General features: G+C 46.2%; 1 protein-coding gene across 1 annotated transcript in view; it reads left to right on the top strand.

Moving 5' to 3' along the window:
- The first annotated feature begins 8816 nt into the window (after nt 1-8816).
- The window catches only part of LOC124614330 (cadherin-87A), a 698834-nt gene continuing 684660 nt past the window's right edge, over nt 8817-22990 (top strand). The window contains exon 1 of the mRNA XM_047142934.1: nt 8817-8958. The gene's annotated coding sequence lies outside the window, so the exon portion shown is untranslated. The remainder of the gene's footprint in view (nt 8959-22990) is intronic.

Raw genomic sequence — 22990 nt, 5'->3', positions numbered from 1 at the left:
GACGACGCTTCATCCAGTCCCAAACATGCTCAATGGGGGACAGATCCGGAGATCTTGCTGGCCAGGGTAGTTGACTTACACCTTCTAGAGCACGTTGGGTGGCACGGGATACATGCGGACGTGCATTGTCCTGTTGGAACAGCAAGTTCCCTTGCCGGTCTAGGAATGGTAGAACGATGGGTTCGATGACGGTTTGGATGTACCGTGCACTATTCAGTGTCCCCTCGACGATCACCAGTGGTGTACGGCCAGTGTAGGAGATCGCTCCCCACACCATGATGCCGGGTGTTGGCCCTGTGTGCCTCGGTCGTATGCAGTCCTGATTGTGGCGCTCACCTGCACGGCGCCAAACACGCATACGACCATCATTGGCACCAAGGCAGAAGCGACTCTCATCGCTGAAGACGACACGTCTCCATTCGTCCCTCCATTCACGCCTGTCGCGACACCACTGGAGGCGGGCTGCACGATGTTGGGGCGTGAGCGGAAGACGGCCTAACGGTGTGCGGGACCGTAGCCCAGCTTCATGGAGACGGTTGCGAATGGTCCTCGCCGATACCCCAGGAGCAACAGTGTCCCTAATTTGCTGGGAAGTGGCGGTGCGGTCCCCTACGGCACTGCGTAGGATCCTACGGTCTTGGCGTGCATCCGTGCGTCGCTGCGGTCCGGTCCCAGGTCGACGGGCACGTGCACCTTCCGCCGACCACTGGCGACAACATCGATGTACTGTGGAGACCTCACGCCCCACGTGTTGAGCAATTCGGCGGTACGTCCACCCGGCCTCCCGCATGCCCACTATACGCCCTCGCTCAAAGTCCGTCAACTGCACATACGGTTCACGTCCACGCTGTCGCGGCATGCTACCAGTGTTAAAGACTGCGATGGAGCTCCGTATGCCACGGCAAACTGGCTGACACTGACGGCGGCGGTGCACAAATGCTGCGCAGCTAGCGCCATTCGACGGCCAACACCGCGGTTCCTGGTGTGTCCGCTGTGCCGTGCGTGTGATCATTGCTTGTACAGCCCTCTCGCAGTGTCCGGAGCAAGTATGGTGGGTCTGACACACCGGTGTCAATGTGTTCTTTTTTCCATTTCCAGGAGTGTAATAAATACACTGCCGGTAAACAGTCAGTACGCCTAGAGAGACGAAGTCGATTTTGATGCGATGACAGCGTATGCCACCTGGGGGATAGTTCATGTACTAATAATGGTTTCAACGTCGTCCGTGTAGTGGCATAGCTACCAGGGGGTAGTTTGTGTCTACACTTTCATATGGAACGCTCACAGCCAGAAGGTTCAGTGTGCTGCAAACGTGTGAAGCAAGGAGGCAACCATGCCACGGAGACGCACTCGTGCTTTCGACAGCCAACTGGGCGAGTGGTGGGATGGCCCTTTCGAAGAAATGCCACGCAAGTTGGAAGTGCTGCGTCAGTTGTGCAACGACGCTTGTAACAGAGGCCGCGTGAACATCTCACACCCGTAGCAGAGGTTCTGGACGCCCACGATCGTCTATTATAAGGGCAGAAGTGGCAGATCGTACAGCTATCGCAGCACAGATAAGAAGGCTTGTGAGCCCAAACGTGTCAACAAGAACTGTTGCGCACCTGATACGAGGGGCGTTTGAAAAGTCCGTGCAAAGTCCGAGAGATGGCACCACTGGCGCGTATCGAGATCATGTTTAGTTAGTAGCATTTTTAGAAAGAACGCACACCAAGTTTCAGCCATATTGGTCTATTTCTTTGTGTTTGGCATTCGTGTGATTCAAGGAAGTCGAGTGAATGTCAAAAAATGGACGAGAAAGTATTTCGTGTGGTGATTAAACATTACTTAACGAAGGGCAAAATGCCTCAGGAGACTAAAGAGAAGTTTGATAAACATTACGGCGACTCTGCACCTTTGATTGGAACAGTTTATAAGTGGTTTCAAAATTTTCAGAGTGACCATATGGGCACAAGTGATGCTGAACGTTCTGGACGCCCTGTGGAGGTTACGACTCCAGAAATCATTGATGGTGATGGATGACAGAAGAGTTAAGGTGCTTGAGATTGCTCATGCTGTGGACATCTGGAATGAACGGGTACATAATATTTTGCATAAACATTTGGACATGAGAAAGCTATGCGCAAGATGGGTTCCGCGATTGCTAACGTTTGACGAAGAACAGTATCGTGTGAAGAGTTGCAAGGATGGTTTGCAGCTGTTCCGAAAGAATCCGCAGAACTTTAAGCGTCGTTTGGTCACTGTGGATGAAACATGGATACATTACTATACTCCCGAGAATAAACAACAATTTAAACAATGGGTTACCAAGGGAGACTCTGCACCAAAAAAAGCGAAGACCATTCCTTCGATCGGAAAGGTTATGGTGACTGTCTTTTGGGATTCGCAAGGGACAATCGTCATCGACTATCTGGAAAAGGTTAAAGCTATTACAGGTGCATATTATTCATCATTTTTGTTCCGTCTGAAAACCGAGCTGCAAGAAAAACGCCAGCGACTGGACCGCAAAAAAGTCCTTTTCCATCAGACAATGCATCAGCACACACCTCAGCAGTTTTAGTCGCAAAATTAATGGAAATAGGAGTCCAACTCGTTTCACATCCCCCCTTTTCTCCAGACTTAGTTCCCTCGGACTACTGCGTGTTCCCCAATTTGAAGAAATGGCTGGCGGGACAAAGATTTTGTCCAAACGAGGAGGTGATTGCAGCAACTAATAGCTATTTTGCAGACTTGTACAATTCCTATTATTCGGAAGGGATCAACAAATTAGGACAGCGTTGGATGAAGTGTACAAGTCTAAATGGAGACTATGTCGAAAAATAAAAAAAGGTTTACTCCAAACACGTAAGTAGTTTTTATTTTTGTATGGACATTTCAAACACCCCTCGTACATTAGCAGTGGGACTGCAGGAACGCACACCTCTAGCCTGTCTTCCATTCTGTCCATAGCATCGACCGTGATGAAAGCTGATCCTGCCTGCATGCAAGTGATGATCGTCTGCCCTTACGACGTAGGCCTGGTGAGCGCTGACTCGTAGAGACCATTCGTCCGATACACAGTGGCCCAACCGTAGCCCTTATGGCCTGGAGTACGATAAGCTACAGGTCTCTTTCACCTTTGGTGTTCTGGGAGGGGACGCTGAGCACCGTTCGCTCGGTGCAGAGTGTTGTTAGGCCCATTCTTTTCCCTTTCTTTCAACAGGAAGATGAGATGTTGTTCCGATAGGATAATGCTCGCTCACACTCTGTCGATGAAACTCAACGTGTTCTCCAAGACGTGCAGCAACTTTCCTGCCCAGCACGATCTCCGGACTTGTCTCCAATCGAGCAAGTGTGTAATGTGACAGGACTCGTGAGACTCATTGAACCGTAAAATTACTACTGGTTCCCAAAGGTTATTAATCAGAATTAATACACAAAATGTAAAGTGGAAGTGGGTGCCAAGGAATCACTGGTGAAATTACACACAATTTTCAGTAACACTCTTTATTCACATTTGGTGCAGGACTTAACGATATTTTTTTTAAAGAAAAACCAACAATCATTTAACGAATAAGTCACAATTTACGATAAGAAAGGACTTTTATATTATTAAATTATTATAAAAAATTTCACGCCAGTAAAAGGCGTAGAGGCAAGCAATTTAACATATACAACGCGACGCTGTATAATATTTCAAGCTCAGCTAAATCACAGGTGAACTTCACTCCATTGATAAATGAATACAATTTGAATATACAACTTCACTTTTGGGCAGGCATATTTCCTATTTGGTTACAACAGCCGTAGCTACGGCCGCCCACAACAGCCTCACTCAGGCTCATTAAATGGCGCAGAATCTAACTTGTCTGCAACATATAAAGACAATCCTGTTTACAAAAGTTGAGTCACGCACATGGGGGGGGGGGGGCGGGTTAATAACATTAACATTTCCAAAATATATAAAAAAAAACAAATTTTACAAATATCTGCCAGTTAACTCACGGCAAACACACACGCTCACAAGATAGGACTTGCGAACTTTTACAACATTCTCCTTTTAAGGCAACATTTTATACCCGTAATGAAATGGCAAACTTTTGCATGGCAAGAAAACACACTAACAACCAACTACCTGTACAAAACACATAAGCACGTTGAGTAAAAGCCTTAAAAGGTATTGAATTGGAAAAACACACAACAGTTTTTGCTGACTAGAAACAATATTTTAAAAAATCCATTACGGCGTACATTAACAACCTTGCTTGATTATAGCCAAAGATACATAAACAGAAATTTACTTAAGTTACAGCTTCCAGATGAGCAGGAATTCGTTATGCAGTTGACTAGTTCTTACCACGAGGCAAAAGGAATTTTTCTTCTTTCTTAGAGTACCTTTTACAAGTGAGTCTAGTAATACTAGTTACGGCAGGCGAGAGTAAGCATCGAGTCTTAGTGCCTTTAAACAGTACAGCCATTGGTGCCTTAGACTTTCACAGACATGGCAGAGGCTAACAGTCGAATAACCCGTAGGTAAGCTGGGAGGGGAAAGAAGCAATCCGAACCACAGATTTATTCTGACTCCCCCCATACATCTTTCGTCCTCAAAGGGGACAAACGGACCACCCTTTCTAATATTACCACCTTCCTGCGGGTGGGCAGACGAGAATGAATGGCGGGAAACCCCCGAAATATACGGCTGGTATAATTAACAAGAATAAGTAAATTGAATTCAATTAAACTTCATAAAATCTGTTAACAATCAATACTCAACTTCTGGAGCGTTACGACTCCCAGGACTGAACCATCGCTGCACCTCCAAATGCTCTTCAACGGACGCAGGAAGGCGCGCCGATTTTCAGAACCTCCTCGCCGGTCGACAGCATACGGCCGAACTGCTGATTAGGCCACTCGCGGACCCACGCTTAGGAAGATTCCTTTCGCGACGAGCAGTTAACGCCCCATACCACGGAGCCGCTGCTCGCGTCGCTTACGCTGATGCCGCGGCCTGCGTGCTGTCCCTCTAGCACCGGCAGAGAAGTCGCTTCTTCATGTCCCGACTGCCAACTCCCCACGAGAGCCCATACAGCCACTTCTTAAACCCACGCGAACAGCCCACTTTTCCCCTTTCCCGCTAGAGGGAGACACCGAAGCCTTCAATTGCGACAACGGCGCCACCGCCAGAAAACGGAGGGCGACTGCTTCACGCTACGCGCTGCGGCGCGCTTTTCAAAGCTAACTTTACTACTGGTCACCCATCATGCAACAACTGTAACAGATATACAGGGTGTTACAAAAAGGTACTGCCAAACTTTCAGGAAATATTCCTCACACACAAAGAAAGAAAATATGTTATGTGGACATGTGTCCGGAAACGCTTAATTTCCATGTTAGAGCTCATTTTATTACTTCTCTTCAAATCACATTAATCATTGAATGGAAACACACAGCAACAGAACGTACCAGCGTGACTTCAAACACTTTGTTACAGGAAATGTTCAAAATGTCCTCCGGTAGCGAGGATACATGCATCCACCCTCCGTCGCATGGAATCCCTGATGCGCTGATGCAGCCCTGAAGAATGGCGTATTGTATCACAGCCGTCCACAATACGAGCACGAAGAGTCTCTACATTTGGTACTGGGGTTACGTAGACAAGAGCTTTCAAATGCCCCCATAAATGAAAGTCAAGAAGGTTGAAGTCAGGAGAGCGTGGAGGCCATGGAATTGGTCCGCCTCTACCAATTCATCGGTCACCGAATCTGTTGTTGAGAAGCGTACGAACACTTCGACTGAAGTGTGCAGGAGCTCCATCGTGCATGAACCACATATTGTGTCGTACTTATAAAGGCACATGTTCTAGCAGCACAGGTAGACTATCCCGTATGAAATCATGATAACGTGCTCCATTGAGCGTAGGTGGAAGAACATGGGGCCCAATCAAGACATCACCAACAATGCCTGCCCAAAGGTTCACATAAAATCTGTGTTGATGACGTGATTGCACAATTGCGTGCGGATTCTCGTCAGCCCACACATGTTGATTGTGAAAATTTACAATTTGATCACGTTGGAATGAAGCCTCATCCGTAAAGAGAACATTTGCACTGAAATGAGGATTGACACATTGTTGGATGAACCATTCGCAGAAGTGTACCGTGGAGGCCAATCAGCTGCTGATAGTGCCTGCACACGCTGTACATGGTACGGAAACAACTGGTTCTCCTGCAGCACTGTCCATACAGTGACGTGGTCAACGTTACCTTGTACAGCAACAACTTCTCTGACGCTGACATTAGGGTTATCGTGAACTGCACGAAGAATTACCTCGTTCATTGCAGGTGTCCTCGTTGTTCTAGGTCTTCCCCAGTCGCGAGTCATAGATTGGAATGTTTCGTGCTCCCTAAGACGCCGATCAATTGCTTCGAACGTCTTCCTGTCGGCACACCTTCGTTCTGGAAATCTGTCTCGATACAAACGTACCGCGCCACGGCTCTTGCCCCGTGCTAATCCATACATCAAATGGGCATCTGTCAACTCCGAATTTGTAAACATTGCACTGACTGCAAAACCACGTTCCTGATGAACACTAACCTGTTGATGCTACGTACTGATGTGCTTGATGCTAGTACTGTAGAGCAATGAGTCGCATGGCAACACAAGCACCGAAGTCAACATTACCTTCCTTCAATTGGGCCAACTGGCGGTGAATCGAGCTCTAACTTGGAAATTAAGCGTTTCCGGACACGTGTCCACATAACATCTTTTCTTTATTTGTGTGTGAGGAATGTTCCCTGAAAGTTTGGCCGTAACTTTTTGTAACACCCTGCATGTGGACAGGTCGATCTGGTGTGGCATAACGTATCCCAGGACAACATGCGCCTTGTGTACGATCGACTGGATGTCAAAGTCAGTGCATGCATTACCCCTCATGGAGGCTGCGCCACGTACTAATATGGGTTTTTCACCATGGTTCGATACCTGGTACTTCAGAGTCATTTGTGCAATTAATCTGTAAATACAATCACTTCATTTACTCCATATGCACTGTTGCAACAATAAAACTTGAGAGAAACTGGAAACCTCTAAAAGGATGCATTTATTTTTTTCAGCAATGTACACTCCTGGAAATGGAAAAAAGAACACATTGACACCGGTGTGTCAGACCCACCATACTTGCTCCGGACACTGCGAGAGGGCTGTACAAGCAATGATCACACGCACGGCACAGCGGACACACCAGGAACCGCGGTGTTGGCCGTCGAATGGCGCTAGCTGCGCAGCATCTGTGCACCGCCGCCGTCAGTGTCAGCCAGTTTGCCGTGGCATACGGAGCTCCATCGCAGTCTTTAACACTGGTAGCATGCCGCGACAGCGTGGACGTGAATCGTATGTGCAGTTGACGGACTTTGAGCGAGGGCGTATAGTGGGCATGCGGGAGGCCGGGTGGACGTACCGCCGAATTGCTCAACACGTGGGGCGTGAGGTCTCCACAGTACATCGATGTTGTCGCCAGTGGTCGGCGGAAGGTGCACGTGCCCGTCGACCTGGGACCGGACCGCAGCGACGCACGGATGCACGCCAAGACCGTAGGATCCTACGCAGTGCCGTAGGGGACCGCACCGCCACTTCCCAGCAAATTAGGGACACTGTTGCTCCTGGGGTATCGGCGAGGACCATTCGCAACCGTCTCCATGAAGCTGGGCTACGGTCCCGCACACCGTTAGGCCGTCTTCCGCTCACGCCCCAACATCGTGCAGCCCGCCTCCAGTGGTGTCGCGACAGGCGTGAATGGAGGGACGAATGGAGACGTGTCGTCTTCAGCGATGAGAGTCGCTTCTGCCTTGGTGCCAATGATGGTCGTATGCGTGTTTGGCGCCGTGCAGGTGAGCGCCACAATCAGGACTGCATACGACCGAGGCACACAGGGCTAACACCCGGCATCATGGTGTGGGGAGCGATCTCCTACACTGGCCGTACACCACTGGTGATCGTCGAGGGGACACTGAATAGTGCACGGTACATCCAAACCGTCATCGAACCCATCGTTCTACCATTCCTAGACCGGCAAGGGAACTTGCTGTTCCAACAGGACAATGCACGTCCGCATGTATCCCGTGCCACCCAACGTGCTCTAGAAGGTGTAAGTCAACTACCCTGGCCAGCAAGATCTCCGGATCTGTCCCCCATTGAGCATGTTTGGGACTGGATGAAGCGTCGTCTCACGCGGTCTGCACGTCCAGCACGAACGCTGGTCCAACTGAGGCGCCAGGTGGAAATGGCATGGCAAGCCGTTCCACAGGACTACATCCAGCATCTCTACGATCGTCTCCATGGGAGAATAGCAGCCTGCATTGCTGCGAAAGGTGGATATACACTGTACTAGTGCCGACATTGTGCATGCTCTGTTGCCTGTGTCTATGTGCCTGTGGTTCTGTCAGTGTGATCATGTGATGTATCTGACCCCAGGAATGTGTCAATAAAGTTTCCCCTTCCTGGGACAATGAATTCACGGTGTTCTTATTTCAATTTCCAGAAGTGTATTTGCCGAGAAATGTTTTTATGTAACGTAATGTTTAGAGCGATTCTGAAATAGTAATTAAGGGGCAATGAGGTTACCGTCTCGCCTTTGGTTATGCTGTCGGAAGCAGCGCTATACTCCGTAAGAGCTCGGCACGCCCACCTGACGGCTGCCGGCGGCTGCGCCCACTGTCGCCCCCTCGCCACGGCCTCCTGCTGGGCAGCGCACTCCAGCGGCCGAGCACTGCGCATGCGCGCCCGCTGCTCCCTCGCCGCCACCAACGCCGCCGCTGGAGTCGCCAGTAGGCTGCCGGCTTGCGGTCGAGCTGGTGATGTAAAGTGTAGCTGTGGAGCAGGCCGACACTGCCCAACTCCGAGCGTCTCGTCTCGCCTACGAGTCTGACATGTGACAACTACCGTCGCCCGACACAACGCTTCAACTGTTACGCCATCGACAAGGTAAGTGTCAAATGAGTGACTGCGTTACCTAATAGTGCACTCTCTGGAGACTACTGTCTCGGCGAGTGTGCTACCTGTGTCTTCTGCTGTGAAGGCCACGTCAGACTCTAGGCACGAGGAAGAGACACGCCACTTGACAGCAGGCAGTGCTTCACACTGTAGACTCCGACAGTGGATACATATTTACACCATAAAGCCCGCTTATCTTGTGCACAGCAACCGTCGATGCGGACAATACACTTCTTTTTGTGTCCCATACCGGATCTTTAAACCTCTTACTATTTTGACCAATCATCAAATGTGCTGTAAAAGTTTACCGTATAAAAATTTTTGTTCTGTATTTCTGGGCTTTTTGTATTCAAAGCACTAAGTGTTTTAGCAAAATAAGAACATATTCTGAAGGCCATACTTTATTGGCTGATGCTGTAATAACTTGAAACATAAATGCTTTTTGCTTTCCCCTACACCTAGGTAGTTGTTACTTCCATCACAGTCCGATAAGACGACAATACCAATGAGAACTGTTTTCTTGCTTCTATTGTTCTACCTCTGCTTTCTTTTCGTTACGTGATACACAGTTATTTTTCAGAGCACACCTGAACCTATTTCCGCTTACATAAAATGCCCAGCTTAGAACAATCACAATTATCTACCATAACAAAGGCAAGAACGTATGTTGATGAAACGAAAGCAAACAATGTGCAAGCGGTAGACTACGTGTGAATATTACCTGAGAGTGAACCATTGGCTAAGAAACGCATTGTAATATATTAGACGAGGTGAAATAGTGGCCTCTGTTTGATCCTACGCTTCATTATCGACTTTTGTAACGCATTTGGCTCTACTGAAATAAATGTGAACTGTTGAATTGAAGTTAATCTATTTGCATTAGATTATTATTAGATTTTGTACACTGCGAACCGCTTAATGTCTTTCATTATCAATCTGAGTAAAGTGCATGTTGTTGGATACTATATGATAAAAATTTTATAAAGCCAAGATCGCATAAATATTTCTTTATTTACAACAAACGGTTTCGACAGACACTGGCGTCATCTTCAGGCCTTAAAAAAATTGTTGTAAAAAGGGGTTCATTTTGATGAACTTCATGCGTAGTTGTCAGGTTAGTGGCGTGAAGTTCCAACTGAAAATAAATCCGTCTTATAACAAAATTTTTGAAGACCTGAAGATGGCAGCAATGCCTGTCGAAACAGGTTGTTGTAAATAATGAAATATTTATGCGATGTTGGAGTTAAAAGGTTTTTACCAAGTAAAACAGATAGCTCCTTCTGATTTCTCAACATGAGAAAATTCGATATGAGTTCAAGCTCTGTGTTTGACACACCGTATCCTCTAGACAGAGGAAACTAAGATCATGTGTGATTTATTACATGAATTTGGGTCGTAGATTTACTCTTTACTGTGATACTTTATAAAAATTGAAGAATATAAAGCTAAAATGTTGAGATTGCTTCTCTTCGACTGCCCCACTACTGAAGAAATAATCAACTTACGCTGTCATACTCTGATCCATGCTATCGCATTATTCTGCGTTTGAATGCCTGCCCAGCGCGTAATAGCACATACAGAAGACATTAAGAAAGGACTGACAGGATCGCCAATGAGAGAACATGAGCAATGGCTGCGGCGAATGAAGAAACTAACCCTTATATACTCTGTGCTTCAAAAGCTTTACCACTGGCCGTGTTTCCATTGTGATCAAAAGGCGTGTGATGTTGAATGTCCACGTTCCAACCTTGACACATACCCACTTTCTGCTTTCTGTGAGTTGTTTACTGGAGAAAGTAACACTAATTACGTTGACGAGGCCCTTTTGTAGTAGTTAGACTAGAAGAACACTGATTTCTTCTCTTGTTGGAGTTTTAATAAGTGACCACGAGAAAAGGCGATTTGGATTCAGACCTATTCCGGGACGCAGCCGAAACTAATCAAGATCAACACTCAAGACTGAACACCATCAAGCAATGCTTGGTTAATTACTGCGTGGATACCAGACACTGTACAACACCTCACGACGCAGCTGTCACGATTCGGCCGATCGCTTGTCTGGAATATTATTGTGAATATTACTGTGCGTGCCGTTGCATTCGCCAGCGCTTTGCAGCGTGCTGCCAGTCGGGACTATGGTCCCGTTAGACGGCAGGTCTGTTCTGGGCAGAACGCCGACCCCCGTGGCCACCTCTCCTCCCCTCCTCCCCCCCCCCAAGTCCCCCTTCCAACCCCCCACCCCCCCCCCCCCACCTCCCACACCGCACCTGTCGCGGCCTCCTCAAGAGATCGGCACAGCGCGTCCGGGAGTGCCGTGACGCCACGCTTTCTTACGCGCTGATATCACCGCCTCTGAAATGTCGCTGTGGCTCAGTGCAGTGTTTTACGTCTGAGTAATAGCAGCAAAATGCTGCGCGGTGCAGAAATACGAAACAGTTGTACAGGAGAAGAAACAAATCCGCAGGTAGAAGTAGCCGTGGGAGAAAAGTGTGGTAACGCGAGAGGCACAATTGACCCTACGAATTTTAGTAGAGTATAGCCTGGAGATAGACAAGCCTACCTTTGAAACTTCCTGGAAGATTAAAACTCGAACTCGGAACCTTTGCCTTTCGCGGGCAGGTGCTCTACAATCTGAGCTACCCAAGCACGACTCACGCCCCGTCCTCATAGTTTTACTTCCATTAGTAAAGCTGTGAGGACGGGGCGTGAGTCGTGATGGGTAGCTTAGAAGGTAGAGCACTTGCCCGCGAAAGGCAAAGGTCCCGAGTTCGAGTCTCAATTCGGCACCCAATTTTGATCTGCCAGGAAGTTTCATATCAGCACACACTCCGCTGCAGAGTGAAAATCTCATTCTGGAAGCCTACCTTTGTAGATTTAGAAAACGCTTTTTCCAACGTTGACCACTGTTAGCGAAAACTGCTGTACTCGGAAGGAATGGTATGAATCACTTCACTGTCAGAGCATTTGTAGAACAGTTTATTCATTATAAGTGATTAAGATTACAGAGAGATGAAGTATATGTAAGGTCAGCACTGCCCTCTTTTGTATGCCCCTGCAGGTAACTGTTACGTCAAGATCAGTCTGTGGGGAGAGCAGCCAAACGAAGTGGAAATGTGCAAGCAAGTGCCGGCATGCCTGATCGATGTCAAAGGGCGCGATATCAGCACTGAGCAAGTTCAAAGGGGGCTCGTACAGGGCAAATTGCTAAGACAGTGAAGCGTATGTGGAGCCAGTGAGTAGAAGAGGGTGCTGCACTGTGACGAGCTGATACCGGACCATACGATGTGACCACAGCGCGGGACGAACGCCATCTTGTCTGACAGAACAGCCTTGTCCGCAGAGTTGAGTTGACGTGGGAGCACTGCAACGAGTGTGGACATGGGTACATCGACGGTTCGACGCCTTTACGAGGAATGAACTGTGATGCGCATGCCATTGTGTGGGCTTTCACTGACCGAAAGTTATCAATGGCTCAGAGTGCGATGGGTACGTGAGCGCCATCACTGGCGTTCTGAGTGGCTTCAACTTGTGCTACAGAGACTGGCAGCGTGCATGTTAGACGCTACCGTTATGACAGTTACCGAACTGACTGTATCATTGAGCGACACGGTGTACAAAAGTCAAGTGCGCCGTTACGTACTGAGGGCAATTTTAACGGCTACCGCCATATCAGTGACGTCTTACAGCCGAGGCAATGCCCTCCCTGCAGGCAGACCCACATGCAATATTTCCCCACAACAATGTCCAGCCACGTGTGGGGGGGGGGGGGGGGGGGAGTGACGTGCAAGCCTTCATCGAAGAACAACGAGTACCACACTTCTGTGGCATGCCTGCCTTACACATCACCCATAGAACACGACTAGGGAATGCTCAGCTGCCAACTTGTACGTTCTGGTCCTCCTGCAAACACTGCCAACGCTTTGTGGACATACCTACAAAACACGTAGCAGTGTTTTCGACAAGAGCATACCAAGGCCCTCTCTGATTGCGTGCCATGAAATTGGGAAGACCACATAGATAATATGGTGGGGAAGGCGAAATAAAGACTGCGCTTTGTTGGCAGAACACTTAGATGATGCGACAAACCCACTAAAGAGACAGTCTACATTACATTTCTCCGTCTGCTGGAATATTGCTGCGCGGTGTGGGATCCTTACCAGGTAGGATTGACGGAGGACCACGAAAAAGTACAAAGAAGGGCAGCTCTTTTCGTGTTATCGCGCAATAGGAGTGAGTGTCACTGACGTAATACGCGAGTTGGGGTGGCAGTCACTGAAACAAAGGCGGTTTTCTTTGAGGCGAGATCTGTTCACGAAATTTCAATCACCAACTTTCTCTTCCGAATGCGAAAATATTTTTTTGACACCCACCTGCGAAGGGAGAAATGATTATTATAATAAAATAAGCGAAATCAGAGCTCGAAAGGAAAGATTTAGGTGTTCCTTTTTCCGACGCGCCATTCGCGAGTGGAATGGTAGAGGAGTAGTATGAAACCGGTTTGATGAACCCTGAGCCAGGCACTTAAGTGTGAATTGCAGAGTAACCATGTAGATGTAGATGAATAGACACGACGTCTAGAGGCTGTGATGGCAGTATCTGGGGGCTGCGCACTCTACTGAATTTGAGTATTCATCGAACCAGGAAAGTGCGGGTTCAACCCTGCAAAGCCGGCCGCGGTGGTCTCGCGGTTCTAAGCGCGCAGTCCGGAACCGCGCGACTGCTACGGTCGCAGCTTCGAATCCTGCCTCGGGCATGGATATGTGTGATGTCCTTAGGTTAGTTAGGTTTAAGTAGTCCTGAGTTCTAGGGGACTGATGACCACAGCTGTTAAGTCCCATAGTGCTCAGAGCCATTTGAACCAGCCAACCCTGTAAAAATGGATATTACTGGGGAGGACGGGTGAGTCCACAGCATACTCAGCATGTAGAATTTAAGTTCACCACTACGTCATCGAGAACGTAGAGATATACATCCTGGTTCATGTTTACAGTTACCTAAATCAGCGGCTCAATGGTGTGAAGAACACACCGAAAACATCACAGAAGCACCTTCCGTCTGTATTACACACCCTCCATTCACTGCCAGTTAAACACCTTATAGGGCGTTGGGCTGACAGTGTACTCAGCACATTGCATGATTCGCAAAGAGGCAAAATAACGACTCCCCCAACTACGCTACACGCCTCCAGCCAGCTACAGTCCGTTTACTATACTTTACCCACTGAAGACGTGCAGCTTTAGGTTCTGTTGTGGGCAGTGGCCTTTTTCTAAGTACCCGACACCAAATGTCCATTGCAAGCAATTCGAAACGTTCGCTCGGAAACTGGTTAAGAAGGACTTGCATTCAGCGACAGTAGCAATTCCTGTCGGGTTTTAAACCAATTTTCATTGACAAGACGTGACATTCGTTTCCCAGACATGTCGTTTAGGACCTTTTTATGACCACTGTTCATCCTCCGTATTACTTGTACGTAGTTGCAGAGGATACGCCGTTCTTTGTAGACATGCCGGACTGCCCGTCCAAAATCCAGGGAAGTTCATTCTTGGTGTTCTCATGGGCATATTCAAACACGATGTCTCCTTTTGGCTGCGTAATGCAGCAGCTCGACGTGGCGTGGACTCCACATGTCGTCGGGATTTCCCTGCAGAAGCATTGAGCCATGTTGCCTCTATAGCTGTCCATATTTACGAAAATGTTGCCGGTGCAGCATCCCCAGCACGAAGTGACCGCTTGATTGTGTCCCATGTCGGACGATCTGGGTGCCCAGATCATTCCCTCGAACTGTCCACAATGATCTTAAACCAAATCCTGAACAATAGTGGCCCTGTAACATGGCGCATTGTCACCCATAAAAATTCTATCATTGTTTGGCTGTAAATAATCTACAGCTAGCCGAACATAACCAATTCCAGTCAATGATCGGTTCAGTTGAACCAGAGCACCCAGTCCCTTCCATGTAAATGCAGCCGACATCATTATGGAGCCACGATCGGCTTGCACACTGCCTTGTTCACAACTTGCGTCCATGGGTTCGTGGGTTCTGCGCCACACTCGAAACGTACCATCAGTTCGTATCAAGTGAACTCTGTTCTCACCTAACCAGGCCACGGTTTTCCAATCGTCTAGATTTTAACGAATATGGTCGTGAGCTCAGGAGAGGTCCTGAAGGTGCTCACGTGCTGTTAGTAGAGGCACTCGCGTCGGTCGCCTGCTGCCACAGCTCATCACCGCCAAATTTCGCCACACTTTTCTGACGGTCAGGACTGCGTTCGTCGTAATCGTACGTTGATTTCTGAGGTTATTTCGCGCAGTGTTGCATGTTGTTAGCACAGAAAACTCTACGAAAACGTCGCTGTTCGCGGCTATAACTGCCCACGTCGTGTTGTGCCGACTCCACTGTAGCTTGAATGGATTTTTGTTTTATATGCCCGACTTCTAATTTCACCACACAGGTCTCCAGGATTGAGCAGTTATTGCCAGATGACGACACGCAATACAGTTTGTTAAAGCGGAGTTCGCCGTTATTAATTATGTTTTTAGATTTAATTTTATTACTCGTACAAAGACTCAACGTTTCTTTGTTTAACAGCGCGTCGTCAAAATAAGTATGAGATGCTAATGTCTTTGCAATACATAATGTCGACTATTGAGTTAAAGTTCGTACCTATTTTGCCATTTTAAAGAAGAGAAACCTTAAGCGCTTCTGATTCTATAGTCTCAGTATCAAATGTTCACTAATTTCAATTTAGTTCCTATCTCAGTTCAGTATTTAACACAAATTATATATCAATGTCATTTCAGGGATATTACGTCGGTTCCACACTAACGGAATAACACGTCATTGTCATTTAACATCACTTTTATTAATAATCCTTTTTCTTATGACGTAAAGGTTAATGAATGATCACTGTCTAGGAGGAAAGAGGGATTGATCCGAATCATGAGATAATAGCTTTTAATGAGCCCGCAATCGTTAATTAAATAAGAAGTCATGTTCAAGGATGATATGCGAACAACTTTCGTTACGTCTGTTTTCACGTATCTGTCAAAACTAATCCTGTCGCCCACAATTCAAATTAACACTGACGTTAACCCCTTTTGTCGGAACATCGAATCGTAACTATTATGTGAAAGTTTATTCTAGTCCCCGAATTAATTCCTTTCAGATACGCGCACGACCGAACAGCAAAACGGAAGACAAACGACTTTTTTTTAACAACCGAACAACGCAATGACGTTACATTACAATGTCCGCCCAATGAACATCTCTTTGACTTTATCTTTTCTACTCTGCTTAATTAAATTATTCCTAATTACAATTTATTCAGCTATTTAACGAAAACATCTAACAAAAAATAAAATAAATTTATCCCAACGTAAAAGATACGTTATACGGCCATTAAGTGGATACCGTCGGCCACTGTGTTGTTCATGGTGACAGGTAATGCATGAAATTTGGCATTCTCAGCACACTCTTGACACTGTAGATATCGGAATATTTATTTCTCTTAACGATTTCCGAAATGGAATATCCCATATCCAAGCATTATTTCGCGATCAAAGCCCGTTAATTCCGGTCTTACGGTCGTAATCACTTCGGAAACTTTCTCACATGAATCACATGAGTACAAATGGGAGCTCCGCCAGTGCACTGCCCTTATACATTTTGAGTACGCGATACTACCGCCATCTATGTACGTGCATATCGCTATCCCGTCGCGTTTGCCGCATCATTGTATCTACAAAGCTTTAAGGCGACCAGCCTGTTATTGTACGGAGCGGTTAATATATGGAGCGATCAATTTAAAGCGACCAGCGTGTTATTGTACGGTGGGGTTAATATATGAAGCGATCAAAAAGTTTCCGGTTGAGGAGGGCTGCAGCAGCGTATACGCAACGTAGCGCGATTTCGATGACGGATAGAAGCACCGACGTGTAGGAAAGCGATTAGTGTGGCATTCGTGTCTTTCCGACGTTTGTGTGGTAAATACGGAAACGTGGGTTGTCGTGACGTTATTACCAAATGCATCCGAATAGGACTGACGTGTTGTTATTCTCTTCTTGGTTACCGAAGGACAAGCACTGGTAGACATCCATCGGAGAATGAAAAATGTGTGTGGGGCAGAATGTCCATGGAAAGGGTCCTGTTTCATGGTAATGCACGTCCCCGTTAACGTAAAAGTTACATCTCAACTCGGATACCTTCCAGCACAAGTCCTGCAGTCCTGGTCTGCCCCCATGCGATTATCACATCCTTGGTCCCTTAAAAAAAGCTTTGAAGGGCCACGATTCCTGTCGGACGCGAATGTGAAGCAGGTAGTTACGGACTTCTTCACGCAGAATGACAAGTAACCAAACGGGTATCTTCACGCTTTTGCGTCGATGGGATGATTGCGATCGGCACACCGGTTCTGGACCGTACTTCCTTCGACCGGGAAGTTTTTGATCACCCCTGATATTTTATCGGGTGAGCTTGGGGTGTTAGGAAACATCAGTTAGTATACAGCAGATATGTATTTGATTCAGTACACTTCTGAGTACAGTTCAAGTGTACATGCAGCACATTAAGTAGCTCCAAAACGGTCCATCAAGCATATACAAAGAAGAGAGGAGCGAACGATCTTAAGCGTTTTTAAGTGGCAAGAGAGAGTAACAAAAATGATGGAGAACCTCTGCTGGCAGACAGTCGGAGTAAGACGCCGTCTTCTCGCGAGATTCTGCTCAGGAGACGTCATACCTGCCTCGCAGGGTAGAAAAAGGGAATATTCTTCAGCAGCCACGTGCCCATCACGCAGACAATACTTTGGTGCACTACTGGTCGTTCATTACTCAGTATACAGGGTGACCCAGAATTCCACCGACAAATTTTAGAGCCTGTTCAGGGATATCTTCTGAGTATTTTAGCATAAGGGATCCAGGCTGTGATCAGCAACCGTAATTAATTACAATGTCACAAATTTCCAGCCAACCGGTTGCAAATAGAATTTAAAATTCTTTAACTAGTTTTCAACACCAACTAGCGGCGCCTTCTTCAGAAGAAACTGTTACCTTACCTAACAATATCACAGTAAGGTACATTAATAGCAGGTAGGCATTAGAACAAACACTTAATTTGTACAAATTGAATTGCATAAAAATTCTCATAGTCAAAACATTAAAACCACAATTCAAACATTTTCCACCTGAATACATAACAGGTATAGTCAAAATGTTAAAACAATATATAAATATGCCACTACGGGCACCACAGTGGTATAGGACACGAGTGAGTAACAGTGACTGCGCGAGCAGGCCGTAGCAAATGACGACGTGAACATGATACAGCTCGCGCCATCTAGTAGCAGAATTTACAAAGGTTTAACATCATTTATACGAAATTAATATAATAGTGATTGACAAATTACCAGGATGGTTCAAATGGCTCTGAGCACTATGCGACTTCTGAGGTCATCAGTCGCCTAGAACTTAGAACTAATTAAACCTAACTAACCTAAGGACATCACACACATCCATGCCCGAGGCAGGATTCGAACCTGCGACCGTAGCGGTCGCTCGGCTCCAGACTGCAGCGCCTAGAACCGCACGGTAACAGGATGTAAATCATAAAAGCAAGGGGGAGGAAAACAGTATTTAATGGCCTAACACGGAAGTGGATAACCAAAATTAGCTATCAGATATCTTTAAGCAACGGCTTTAAGCGAGTGAAAAAATTTTTATTATCCGACTGCAGTTGTTGGTTATCCGCTTCCCTGTTAGGCCATTAAATACTGTTTTCCTCTCCCTTCCTTTTATGATTTACATCCTGTTAATTTGTCAATCACTGTTATATTAATTTCGTATATATGTTGTTAAACCTTTGTAAATTCTGCTACTAGGTGACGCGAGCTGTATCATGTTCACGTCGTCATTTGCTACGGCCTGCTCGCGCAGTCGCTGTTACTCACTCGTGTCCTATACCACTGTGGTGCCCGTAGTGGCATATTTATATATTGTTTTAACATTTTGACTATACCTGTTATGTATTCAGGTGGAAAATGTTTGAATTGTGGTTTTAATGTTTTGACTATGAGAATTTTTATGCAATTCAATTTGTACAAATTAAGTGTTTGTTCTAATGCCTACCTGCTATTAACGTACCGTCATGAGATATTGTTAGGTAAGGTAATAGTTTCTTCTGAAGAAGGCGCCCCTAGTTAGCGTTGAAAACTAGTTAAAGAATTTTAAATTCTATTTGCAACCGGTTGGCTGGAAATTTGTGACATTGTAATTATGATTTAATCGGTTTACTGTCGCAACTATCCTTGTTCCTGCGAAAGTATCTTCACAACAGTGAAGAAACCCGTAAACTGCAATAACCAAAACGTACGACACACAGCACAGAGTAATGCAACAGCTCTCAGACGAAACAAGTGCACTGTGAAGTGGTTGCTATCGCTGTGGGAGCAGCTCAGCATAGCGCCGTTGTAGCGGTTTTCGACTGCATTCAGTGAACTCATACACGGGGTGCATATCGGCCAACACTACATCTGTAAACCTATCCACAGTACTGCTGTGTATCGCTGTTAACACACGGCTAACACCGACGGAAAAGAAAACCTTAAACAGAACCGAGCAGTACTGAATGACAACGAGGCAACGAGGTAAGAACTCAGAACGGCATTACTGTTGTCATCAGCGGATAATGCGAGCGAATGGAAGCAAGAGTACAGAGTTGCGCTCTACCAAAACCATGGTTCGGTAGTTTTGGTACCGCACATAAATGACGTAGCAAATAGTAGGATTATCGGCAATATTGTTAGCATTGGTAGGGAAAGAAACGTAAATGGATGTGTAAAAGAGGAGCTCGGAGCCGATGAATTCTCTTTTTTTGTTTGTTTAGTTGTTTGTTTTGCACATAACTAGAACCGCACATCTTTCAGTCCATTGCGTATTTTCTATCCCTATTGCACATAAATTACATTTTACAGTAAAAAAAATGGTTCAAATGGCTCTTAGCACAATGGGACTTAACAGCGGAGGTCATCAGTCCTCTAGAACTTAGAACTACTTAAACCTAATTAACCTAAGGACATCACACACATCCATGCCCGAGGCAGGATTCGAACCTGCGACCGTAGCGGTCGCGCGGTTCCAGACTGAAGCGAGTAGAACCGCTCGGCCACTCCGGCCGGCTTTTACAGTCAATAAAAATTAGTTGATCGCGTAACTTCTGGGCTTTTATGTAACCAAAGCAATTACTTTTGATGGAAATACAGTTCACATGCACAAAATAAAAAATCTATATAATTATTGTCATTTTGTACTCAATAGAACGTTCTTCATCATGATCAAAGGCAAGAGTTTCCTGTTATTATTGATAAACGCGAAAACTGTGTATGAATAACAGAATCACGATGCTTAATGTGCGGGTTTTTAATGTTATCTCTTTTTGAGGAAATTGCGTTTCCAAGCGCTATATGATAAATTTGTGTTGTTTCTTATTTTTACTACAACGTCCTCAGTTTCACGCTACAAATCAACAATTTTCGAATGAAAACCTGAATTAAATATTGACAATTTCAGTTTTGCTTTGAATACTGTTTATTTTTAAGTAACAGACAAGAGGAATACTATGTAGAACAAAAATGTCCTGTAGTTTACGCGGCCTTTTATATACCCTCGCTCAGTTTCTAGACGGTTCACTGCTTCCCGTTTCTAGAGAATATAGTAAGACACTGATCGCATACGTAAAGAAAGTGGTCGATGCGAGGTAAAGATCCAATAGGTATGAACACGCCTAACGTAAAGGTAACACGGGTTCGATCTTAACTTGCGAGGATTACTGGGGAAACTACCGTAGTCCACAGTTACTTACGATTACGGTAACCTACGATAGTTTTGTAACACTAAAAAAGCCACACGTTGCATACTGTCGATATCTGCACTGTCTTGCACTATTTTCAGTGATTTACAGATACAAAGCTAACTGGGATAAGAAGCCAAATGAAATGCGGTAACCCTGTAAGGAGCTGCCGGAGACCATCGGTTCCTTATACCAGAATACTCAAAAGGTATCCCCGAACAACCTCTGAGAGTTTGTCGGTAAAGTTCTGGTTCATCCTGTATAATGGCTTTCGGAGTAGAACACTAGAAGCATAGTGGTAACACGTAACTGCGGATATGGTGGCGCCATTTATTGGTAGACAGACTGACGCGTGCGCACCGTTTGATGTTGCATAGCGGCAGTGTGGTTTCACGCCGAAGAGAAGGTGGTCACACAAGTTATCGTCCACTACCGAACATGCAGGCGAGTAAGCAGGAACAACGAGAAGTGATTCAATTTTTTGGCGGCGGAGGGAGTTGGAGGCCGTGAAATGTATCGACGGATGAAGGCTGTGTACGGTGAGTACACTCTGAGTCGTTCAATTGTTGTGGAATGGCGCAGATGATCCCTTGAGGGGCGCAAGTCACTGGAAGACGATGCTCGTCCTGGACAGGCTCATCGTGTTCTCACGCCGGAAATGATTCCGGAAGTAAATGATTTGGTGCTCGACAACCGCAGAATCATCGTGGACGAGATCCATCGGTTACTGGGTATTGCTGTGGGCACCGTCCACGCCGTAATACATCAACTCTTGAACTTTCGAAAAGCCTGTGCGCAGTGATTTCTCCACCAACTGACCGCCGAACAGCGCAATACTCGAATGGCGTTGTCTCTGAGTCATGTGCAACGTTATCATGAGGAGGAATCCGGCTTCCTGTCGCTTATTTTCACAGGTGACGTAACATGGTGTCATCGTTTTCAACCGGAAAGCAAGCGCCAGAACAGGCAGTGGAAACATGCGACCCCACCAGCTCCAAAGAAATGAAAGGCCGTGCACACCAGTTCTGGTGAGGTCATGATGTCCTTTTTTGACCACAAGGGCCTACTGCTTGTCGAGTTCCTGGAACGGGGAACACCATCAATGACCAGCGTTATTAACCCACTTTACATAACCTTAGACGAGCCATCAAGTCCAAACGCCGAGGCATGTTGTCCAATGGCGTTATCCTCCTGCATGATAATGGCCGCCCAGACATGGCCAATGCGGAAAAGATGACATTGCAGCAGTTTCGGTGGGAAACGCTGGAACATCCACTTTCATGTGTTTGGATCTCCAAAACAAGATATTCGCGGACATCGATTCGCAACGGACGACGAAGTGTGTGACTGGGTCCAGGCCTGGATCCGACAGCAACCTACTAGCTTCTTCTAGGATGGAATCGACCGGCCGGTGTCGCAATTGGATAAATGTGCCAACAGTTTTGGCGACTATTTTTGAGTATGTATACTGTGTATAATTACATTTTTGAGTTAATAAAGTCGTTACCGTTACTTTATACTAGTGACCGGGTTTCATTTGAATGCCGCTTATAATTTTGTTATAATCTTCCCATAAGTGAACATTTTCAATTGTTAATACAGTATTTTACGATATTGTTTCTAAAGGAAGCAATCAGATGAGTTTAAAACACGCTTAAATACAACATGACTGTCCCGGCATAAATATGTGAATGGCAGTAATATATTATTCTATCATTCACATTTAAATATCATTATGTTCGTAACCTATAGACGAAATGCGTTAGTCTCGGAAGAGAGCTGCACATCTACCTGAAACGAGAGTAAAATTGCTCACATTTGGAGTGGCCTGCACGTCAGTACCCAACCACCTTTACGCCCTGCATTCAAACCGTGAAGTCGTGACCCCATTTAAGGGATCGCGGTGCTAACGATGTTAACAAGCCTGGGCTTCATATCTGACTCATTAAATTTCCTGTGGCAAAGATGAACAGAAGGCAACACGACTTTCTCATCTCGCCTCTGAATTTGTGTAGAAAAATTACGGTTGGGCGATGTGAGAGAGTTAAGCTAGTGTTTCTGATTAGCTGTGGCAACACAATTTCTCCGTGATATCCCTTCTTTTAGCAGAGTATGCAGAACAACTTCTGGGACAGAGATAGTGACAGAATTCATCCGAAAGCTTCGTTGTGGCGAGTTGCA

This window comes from Schistocerca americana, chromosome 1 (genome assembly GCF_021461395.2).
Source record: "Schistocerca americana isolate TAMUIC-IGC-003095 chromosome 1, iqSchAmer2.1, whole genome shotgun sequence".
NCBI classification, from domain to species: Eukaryota; Metazoa; Arthropoda; class Insecta; order Orthoptera; family Acrididae; genus Schistocerca; species Schistocerca americana.
Note: the sequence above shows the minus strand (reverse complement) of the source record. Positions and strands in the feature narration are given on the sequence as shown.